At 44.4% G+C, this 10,304-nt stretch overlaps 1 long non-coding RNA gene across 1 annotated transcript; it reads left to right on the forward strand.

Annotated features, from left to right (window-relative positions):
* Positions 1–3,684: 3,684 nt before the first annotated feature.
* On the forward strand, positions 3,685–10,148 carry LOC133621344 (uncharacterized). The gene is made up of 3 exons (XR_009817646.2): positions 3,685–4,077; positions 9,383–9,475; positions 9,547–10,148. It is a non-coding gene; the product is annotated as an uncharacterized lncRNA (long non-coding RNA).
* Positions 10,149–10,304: the final 156 nt, after the last annotated feature.

A 10,304-nucleotide genomic window follows, 5' to 3' on the forward strand; every position in this document is an offset into this window, starting at 1 on the left:
GCAGCTCCCTCCATCAGTGTGTGAATGTGTGTGTGAATGGGTAAATGTGGAAGTAGTGTCAAAGCGCTTTGAGTACCTTGAAGGTAGAAAAGCGCTATACAAGTACAACCCATTTATCATTTATTTATTTAACTTAACTTTAACTTTACACATACAAACTGTAGCACACAAAAAAGCACATTTAATAAAAAAAAACGTTATTATGGTCTTACCTTTACTTATAAATGCGGGAACAGTGGTGTTCGTGTTGGAGGAGTTGTGAATAAATGAAATATGAAATCCGTACTGCAGTCTGCAGGTGTACCTAATGGTGTGTCCCTGCAGTCGTTCACGGCTCCTCCGGCGCGAGCATTGTTGTTTTTGCACTTTTTGGCTTCTTGTTAAGTGACTTTTTTTGGGTGGATTCGGTCTTGCACGTGGAGGGTTTGGGTGTGGGCTTTGGTTGGTGTGGCGCTCCCGTCGGTGGGTGCATTCTGCGCGGGGGTGCATTAACCGGCACCAGGAGGCGGGATTACTGCGAACCTCACACAGTGCGTCTTTGCAGCAGTTTTATGATCGCTCAGCACAAGAAATACTTTACACACATACAGTTGTTGACAAAATACACTGTACGTTATATACCTCAGCTAACTAAACTATGGAAATGTATAATATAGTTCATATAGCAATACGGTCTCACTGCATATCAGGCCAGCAGTTAGCCGAGTCATTGCACAATCCATGTTGATGCACAACTCAGTGACGTGCCTCAACTGGCTGCTGATCACCGCACCGTCTCTTCTCAATATTTGAACGGCAGATGTGAAAATTCAGCGAGTTTGAATAAAAATAATCTAAAACTGGTGAAGTTAACTGGAAAATAACGCTATAGTATAATCACTGGATTACATATAACAATTTAATAACAATTTTCTCTTTTTACATTTTTTTTTTCTTTCCATGATGGCAGGTGAGGCCCTGCCTCCAGTGACTGCACGTCCCTGATATATAGATATATGTGTGTGTGTGTGTGTGTGTGTGTGTGTGTGTGTGTGTGTGTGTATGTATATATATATATAAATATATATATATATATATATATATATATATATGTGTATATATATACACCTACTATATATAGACCTACTCAGTGGCCTAGTGGTTAGAGTGTCCGCCCTGAGATCGGTAGGTTGTGGGTTCAAACCCCGGCCGAGTCATACCAAAGACTATAAAAATGGGACCCATTACCTCCCTGCTTGGCACTCAGTATCAAGGGTTGGAATTGGGGGTTAAATCACCAAAAATGATTCCCGGGCGCAGCCACCGCTGCTGCCCACTGCTCCCCTCACCTCCCAGGGGGTGATCAAGGGTGATGGGTCAAATGGAGAGAATAATTTCGCCACACCTAGTGTGTGTGTGACAATCATTGGTACTTTAACTTAAACTTTTTATATATGTGTATGTATGTATATGTATCAAATCAAATCAACTTTATGTCATGACTTGGACTGTGGAGTTTTTGTTTTCCCAAGATGCAAAAGGATTTGGATCGGACATGGCTTGAAGGTAAATACATATTTAATAATATAACTATAAAGAAAGGATCAAACAAAAAGCGCGCACAGGGGCGGAGGTACAAAACTTGACTAATGAAAACAAAAGACTTGCACGGGGGCAAAAAACTATGAACAATAAAAAACACTAACTGTGGCAATAATAAACAAACTTACTTGGCATGGACATGAAGTGCGCAGACGTGGACAGAGTGTGACAGGGGGCATAAATGCGAGGATAGCAGGGTGAGAAAGGCTATGACTCCAGGACGAACAACAGAAAATCAAAAGCTTAAATAACACAGACATGATTAACAACAGGTGCGTGACTCAAAACAGGTGCGTGACATGACAGGTGAAACTAATGGGTAACTATGGTGACAAGACAATGGAGTGAAAAGACAGAAACTAAACAAAACATGACTTAAAACAAAACATGATTACACAAACATGACAGAGCCCCTCCCTTAAGGACAGATACCAGATGTCCATAAAAATTAACAAGAGTCTTGGGAGGGCGGGAGGGGGACATGGCGGTGGGTCGCCAGACCACGTGTCCCCGTATCCACCGGGGCAGAGTTAGGTGGCGGCGGCGAGTGGAACGCCGCTGCAGCAGGCGAGGCGGGCGCCCAGGGATTGGCCACATTCGTGGCCGACTGGGAGGTGGGCGCACTTGGCGTGGCGGGCGACCAGGTAGCGGCCATATCCGTGGCCGACGAGGAGGCAGGCGCGTCGTCAACTTGGCAGGCGTGGCAGCTCGGCGTGGCAAGTCAGGCGGCGAAGCTCGGCGTGACGCGTCCAGCGGCGAAGCTCGGCGTGACGCGTCCAGCGGCGAAGCTCGGCGTGACGCGTCCAGCGGCGAAGCTCGGCGTGGGTCTTGGTCTTGGTGTGGGTCTTGGTCTTGGCATGGCGAGTCTTGGTCTTGGCATGGCGAGTCTTGGTCTTGGCATGGCGAGTCTTGGTCTTGGCATGGCGAGTCTTGGTCTTGGCATGGCGAGTCTTGGTCTTGGTCTTGGCTTAGCGGGTCTTGGTCTTGGTTTGGCGGGTCTTGGTCTTGGTCTTGGTCTTGGCTTGGCGTGTCTTGGTTTGGCGTGTCTTGGTCTTGGCATGGCGTGTCTTGGTCTTGGCATGGCGTGTCTTGGTCTTGGCATGGCGTGTCTTGGTCTTGGCATGGCGTGTCTTGGTCTTGGCATGGCGTGTCTTGGTCTTGGCGTGGAGGGTCTTGGTCTTGGACTTGTTGAGCTGGTACCGGAGCTTGGCGTCGTGGAGCTGGTACCGGAACTTGGCGTCGTTGAGCTGGTACCGGAGCTTGGCGTCGTGGAGCTGGTACCAGAGCTTGGCGTCGTGGAGCTGGTACCGGAGCTTGGCGTCGTGGAGCTGGTACCGGAGCTTGGCGTCGTGGAGCTGGTACCGGAGCTTGGCGTCGTGGAGCTGGTACCGGAGCTTGGCGTCGTGGAGCTGGTACCGGAGCTTGGCGTCGTGGAGCTGGTACCGGAACTTGGCGTCGTGGAGCTGGTACCGGAGCTTGGCGTCGTGGAGCTACTGGTGCAGGTGGAGGTGGTCTAGCTGGGGGTTGCGGCTTGGCATGGTGAAAGACCGGTGGTGGTGGCCGTGCTGGAGGCTGTGGCTTGGCGGGTCGGTAGACTGGTGAGGGCGGTCGTGCTGGAGGCTGTGGCTTGACAGGTCGGAAGACTGGTGAGGGCGGTCGTGCTGGAGGCTGTGGCTTGACAGGTCGGAAGACTGGTGGTGGCGGCCGTGAGGGAGGCTGTGGCTTGACATGGTGATGCAGAGCCACCACACCTACACAGCTCCCGACCCCAGCCCCCCCCTCAAGGGGCGGATACCAGACGCGCTCCCTGCGGTCTGGAACTCTCTGTAGGGGTGGGCGGGGGAGGGCAGAAATTTCCCCTTTATTTTGGCCACAATATTTTTCTTTATCCCCCACCTGGGGTTGTGTGGGCGGACAAAAATAAAAAAATTGTGATGGGGGCGGGACTTGAGTCCTGGGGGGCGGGGCATGAGTCTTGGGGGGCGGGGCATGAAATTGGGATGGCTGTGACTGACTAGACCTGATGTTCAAAATCATATTTTGGTAGTGTTGAATCATGGTCATGGGATTGGAGTCTTTTGCTGGAGGTGAGTGATCAAAAGAAAAAGAGTTGAAAAAAAATTCCTGGTCTGTGACGTCATTTTGGAGCTGCGGAGCTGGCAGCAGCCTGCTTCCGCCCGGAGTGGGAGGAGCCTGGGGGAGCGCTGCGTGCGGTCTGCTCGCCTTCCCTGACGTCCTCGGTCTGGAGCGGCGCTTCCGGGATTGCGGTGACGCAGCCTCGTCCTCGGACCAAATGGAACTAATGGGAATAAGCTTCCCATTTGGCCCCCCACGTCAGGTCTCGCTCCGCCATGGCTCCTAACGACTCCCAACTTCCTTGTTCGACCAAATTATTTGCGGGAAAGCGATTAGCTGGAGTCATAATGTCATGACTTGGACTGTGGAGTTTTTGTTTTCCCAAGATGCAAAAGGATTTGGATCGGACATGGCTTGAAGGTAAATACATATTTAATAATATAACTATAAAGAAAGGATCAAACAAAAAGCGCGCACAGGGGCGGAGGTACAAAACTTGACTAATGAAAACAAAAGACTTGCACGGGGGCAAAAAACTATGAACAATAAAAAACACTAACTGTGGCAATAATAAACAAACTTACTTGGCATGGACATGAAGTGCGCAGACGTGGACAGAGTGTGACAGGGGGCATAAATGCGAGGATAGCAGGGTGAGAAAGGCTATGACTCCAGGACGAACAACAGAAAATCAAAAGCTTAAATAACACAGACATGATTAACAACAGGTGCGTGACTCAAAACAGGTGCGTGACATGACAGGTGAAACTAATGGGTAACTATGGTGACAAGACAATGGAGTGAAAAGACAGAAACTAAACAAAACATGACTTAAAACAAAACATGATTACACAAACATGACACTTTATTTATAAAGCACATTTAAAATTTACCACAGGGGTAGCCAAAGTGCTGTACAAAGGTCAAGTTAAAAGATAATACGTGAACCGAGCAAACACAACACAACACAAACAGAAGACGATAAAAAATAAATAAATAAAATAAATACAACATAAAAACAGGTTCACAGCAGATGTATTATGGGGCGCCATTGCAGGATGGATATCACTCAGTGTTAAAAGCCATGGAATAAAAGTATGTTTTTAAGAGAGATTTAAAAACAGGAAGAGAGGAGGCTTGTCTAACACTCAGAGGTAGGTCGTTCACCTCTAAGCTTCAGCCTTGTGTCAGGGACCGTCAGTAGCAGCTGATCGGCTGATCTTAGGGATCGGGTGGGGCAGTAAGGCTGAAGGAGGTCGGAGAGATATGTTGGCGCGAGGTTGTTTAGACATTTAAAAACAAATAGAAGGAGTTTAAAGTTGATTCGGTAACGCACAGGGAGCCAGTGAAGGGACGCTAATATAGCTGTCTCAGAAAATTAGAATATTGATAAAGTCCTTTATTTTCTGTAATGCAACTAAAAACATGAAAATGTACATTCTGGCTTCATTACACATCAACTGAAATATTGCAAGCCTTTTATTATTTTAATATTGCTGATTATGGCATACAACTTAAGAAGACTCAAAAATCCTATCTCAAAAAATTAGAATATTTCCTCAGACCAAGTAAAAAAAAAAAAATGTATAACAGCAAAACAAAATCAAACATTTGAAAATGTCAATTAATGCACTCAGTACTTGCTTAGGAACCCTTTTGCACGGATTACTGCATCAATGCGGCGTGGCATGGAGGCAACCAGCCTGTGGCATTGCTGAGGTGTTATGGATGCCCAGGATGCTTCAAGAGTGGCCTTTAGCTCATTTGCATTATTGGGTCTGGTGTCTTTCAGCTTCTTCTTCACAATACCCCACAAATTCTCTATGGGCTTCAGGTCAGGGGAGTTGGCAGGCCAATCGAGGACAGTAATGCCACGGTCAGTACACCAGTTACTGGTGGTTTTGGCACTGTGGGCAGGTGCCAGATCATGCTGGAAAATTAAATCATCATCTCCATAGAGCTTTTCAACAGATGGAAGAGGAGCAAAATCCAAGATGCTTGAAATCCAGTGTAAAGTTCCCACAGTCAGCAATGGTTTGGGGAGCCATGTCAGCTGCTGGTGTTGGTCCACTGTGTTTCATCAAGTCCAGAGTCAATGCAGCTGTGTACCAAGAGATTTTAGAGCACTACATGCTTCCATCTGTTGAAAAGCTCTTGGAGATGATGATTTCATTTTCCAGCATGATCTGGCACCTGCCCACAGTACCAAAACCACCAGTAACTGGTGTACTGACCATGGCATTACTTCATCACAATATTCTAATTTTCTGAGACAGTCCTGTATATGTATGTATATGTGTGTGTGTGTGTATATATATATATATATATATATATATATATATATATATGTATGTATGTATGTATGTATGTATGTATGTATGTATGTATGTATGTACCGTATTTTCCGCACCATAAGGCGCCCTGGGTTATAAGCCGCGCCTTCAATGAACGGCATATTTCAAAACTTTGTCCACCTATAAGCCGCCCCGTGTTGTAAGCCGCATCTAACTGCGCTAAAGGAATGTCAAAAAAACAGTCAAATAGGTCAGTCAAACTTTAATAATATATTAAAACCAGTGTGATGTGGGCGCGCATGGAATCGTATATCAACATGGACGGAGCTGCGTGAAAAAAGCCACCCGGCCTCTTCGCGTAAACTTAAACTTACCTTAACCACTCGCTCATCTTTTCTTCATCCATCCCTTCGAGTTAGCTTTTATGATGACGCCGGCTGGAAAGGTCTCTTTTGGCAAGGTCTTCCTTTTGAATATCACCATGGGTGGAAGTTAGCATGGCAAGCTAGAACCACAGTGAAGGATGACTTCTCATTCCCTGTGGTGCGAATATTCACCGTACGTGCTCCCGTTCCACAGTGCGGTTCACAGGAATATCAGTTGCTGTGAAATACGGTAGTAATCCGTGTGCGGATGGAGAGATTGCGTCCTTTCATGAACCGGATCCTTGTCGCTTAGTAGGAGCCATTTTGTGGTCTTTACAGATGTAAACAGGAAATGAAACGTACGGTGATATCCGCGCGTTTTTTCTTCTTCTTCCGGGGGCGGGTGGTTGCTTACAGTAGAAGAAGAAGCGCTTCCTGTTCTATGGGGGCGGGTGCTTACCTTGGCGGTTGCTTGCGTAGAAGAAGAAGCGCTTCCTGTTCTACCGGGAAAAAAGATGGCGGCTGTTTACCTAAGTTGCGAGATCGAAACTTTATGAAAATGAATCTTAATATTTATCCATATATAAAGCGCACCGGGTTAAAAGCCGCACTGTCAGCTTTTGAGTAAATTTGTGGTTTTTAGGTGCGGCTAATGGTGCGGAAAATACGGTATGTCATCTCTATTTAAACAAAAATAAATTAAATAAATAATAATAATAAATTACCTGCAACTTATTGGCCAAAGCAAATAGTTGAAGGGGGGAAATCAAACCCATCAGACTGCACTTTATAATCAAACTTGAATTATAATGAAAATAGACGGTCGCGACAAACAAAGCAGGCTAAATAGCCTTACATTGTAGCCAATCGGAAATGCGCTTCATTTGAAAGCGAGGCCAAATAATTAACACATAGTAGTATATCTCGAATAGAAAAAAACCACAATAAACAACGCAATTGCCTTAATTCCTTTGCATTGTAGTGCGCCCAAACAACACGTAACCATCAAAACTATTTAGCTGACCGAACTCAATATAGGTTAGACATGGGCTTATTTGGTATAGCCTATAGGTAACGTAGACTAATTCGTTTAACATATCCAACCGTATGTCTACTTACTTTTTTTTTGTTAGCACTATGCAGGAATAAAATGGCATCTACAGTGCCAGGATTCATGCGAGAGCGCCTGGCCTCTAAAATGCGCCCTGCTGCGCTGAAGGAGCGCTCACTTGCGCCACTTGTTGTTGGGACGCGGTGCCATCTTTTTCTTTTTTTCTTCTTCTTCTGTTGTGTTGTGTTGTGCTGCAGTGCCTGATGAATAATTGACTGTTTCAAAGAGTGCTGCTCGTTTTTCGTATGTGGGTAACAACATTTAACTATGTATATATATTTCCGAATTGGTTCAACCACCAACCGCCCGCATCTATTTAAAATCTGTTTTTACCCGCCCGACCCGCGGTTTATCCGCGGACTCCGCGGTTGTGTCCGCAAACCGCGCATCTCTAATATATATATATATATATATATATATATATATATATATATATATATATATATATATATATATATATATATATATATATATATACACATGATGATGATGACATTTTTAAAGAAAAAAACAGCCTGCATTGCAGCTTTGTGTTATTAGAGTCAACATTGCCACTTTTTCTCGTCACATTTCACTTGTTTGGTCTTTTATCCCCTATTTTTAAATTGTTGTTTACATAACATTTTTAATTGTGCTTCTGGTTCGTTACACATTAAATAAATAGCCCCTGGGCTACACTTTGGACACCTCCGCTCTAACGCATCCATAGTCAGACTGTGGTAGGAGGGCCACTGTTCGTACGCAAGCTAGGTACTCAAGAACACCAGATTTTCTTTTGTAAAATACTGTAATACAATCATATTACAGACACACATACAGTGGAACCTCTTTAAATCAACACCCCTTGGCGCCAACATAAGGCGGTTGTTGACATAACTGAAACCGAAAATAGCCATTGCATGCACATTTACCTGTGACTTTAGCAGAGACATTAGGATGAGTGATAAGGGATGTTCTTCCATTTTACGTATTTTTTGTGGGATTTTCATATAATTCCGACAAAAAACGAATTGTAGCAATTTCTTCCAAAAGAGATAATACAAAAACAATTAAGGAACTCATTTGTTAAACGCAATTTTTGAATGTAGAAAACTAGGGCTGGGCGATATGGCTGAAAACTATCACAAAAGACTGTTTTTATCGGTCAACATTTGTATGTATTGAGATTTTTTAAGGACCAGGACAAAAATATATTCACAAAAAACATTAATTGTACTGAGAATGTAACCTTCCTCTGATGATAATCCCCTCAGCTATCAAGGCGGAAAGGAAATGTCATCACAAGCAAGGAAAACACTCAAACAATATAAAAAAAATTGTAAAATCACATGGGGACGGCGTGGCGCCGTTGGGAGAGGTGGGAGAGTGGCCGTGCCAGCAAACTGAGGGTTCCTGGTTCAATCCCCACATTCTACCAACCGCGTCACGTCTGTTGTGTCCTTGAGCAAAATACTTCACCCTTGCTCACTCGTGTTAGGGCCTTGCATGGCAGCTCCCGCCATCAGTGTGTGTGAATGGGTGTATGTGGAAATAGTGTCAAAGCGCTTTGAGTACTTTGAAGGTAGAAAAGCGCTATACAAGTATAACCCATTTACATTGAACACTTAACAATAACCTTTTAAAATGAGGGTTTAAAAATAAGGAATAAGTAAGAAATGCTTAAGTGATGTAGTGCTTGTATCAAAATACTGTAAAGTGTGAAAATGTAAACAGCGAACCTGAGAAAAACTATTATTCTGCAGGTTTAATGTCAGGAAGTTACAGCTGTGTAACATTTATTTGGTCTGTTTTGCCTCTTTAAGTATAGAAAGGAATTTCTTATGTAGTAATTATTATTTACCTATCACTGGACCAAAATACTAATATTTTACTGTAGCACATGTTATGTTTTGTAATGTATTTTATTTATTCAGTCCTGCACTTTAGTTGCAACTTGTTTTTGTGTACCCGAATAGGAAATGGACGAGGGTTCAAAAGTACAGAAGTGAGCGCGGCTAAGGACTACGGTCTGTTTGAAAAACAAAAAGCAAAACTGCCATTCTGTCAAGGTAACGTTTCATGTTTTATCCACAATTTCTTCGCTCTCTGCAGCACTCATTGTGTTACTCTCTATATGCAGAGAATTAACCACAAGACGGGAAGCACGGTGGAAGAGGGGTTAGTGCATCTGCCTCACAATACGAAGGTCCTGAGTAGTCTTGGGTTCAATCCCGGGCTCGGGATCTTTCTGTGTGGAGTTTGCATGTTCTCCCCGTGACTGCGTGGGTTCCCTCCGGGTACTCCGGCTTCCTCCCACCTCCAAAGACATGCACCTGAGGATAGGTTGATTGGCAACACTAAATTGGCCTTAGTGTGTGGATGTGAGTGGGAATGTTGTCTGTCTATCTGTGTTGGCCCTGCGATGAGATGGCGACTTGTCCAGGGTGTACCCCGCCTTCCGCCCGATTGTAGCTGAGATAGGCTACAGCGCCCCCCGCGACCTCAAAGGGAATAAGCGGTAGAAAATGGATGGATAACCACAAGACACTAAGATGGTGCAACCAAACTTGATAGTTGATACTGTTACCTGATTAGCTGTTAGTGTGTCACTCCCACTGATCAGTGATCACTTCCTGCGTTGCTCGGTTACTAGAGCGCGAGTGCCTTTGTTCAAGCAACAAACCTTGCTTTGCAACTTCCAATTTCTTCCGACATAAAATAAAAAAATATTCTCACGTTTTATTGAACACATTTTTATTGATATTGAGGGAAAAAAGGGCAAAAACATAATTATATGAAAAGTGAGGTGTATGACTGTATTAGTCTTATCTAACTAAGCTGCTGACTACAATGACAATAAAGCTGTCTTTTGAAAATTACAAAAATAGGTGCAATTTT

The sequence above is a fragment of the Nerophis lumbriciformis genome, linkage group LG21 (genome assembly GCF_033978685.3).
Source record: "Nerophis lumbriciformis linkage group LG21, RoL_Nlum_v2.1, whole genome shotgun sequence".
Taxonomy (NCBI): Eukaryota; Metazoa; Chordata; class Actinopteri; order Syngnathiformes; family Syngnathidae; genus Nerophis; species Nerophis lumbriciformis.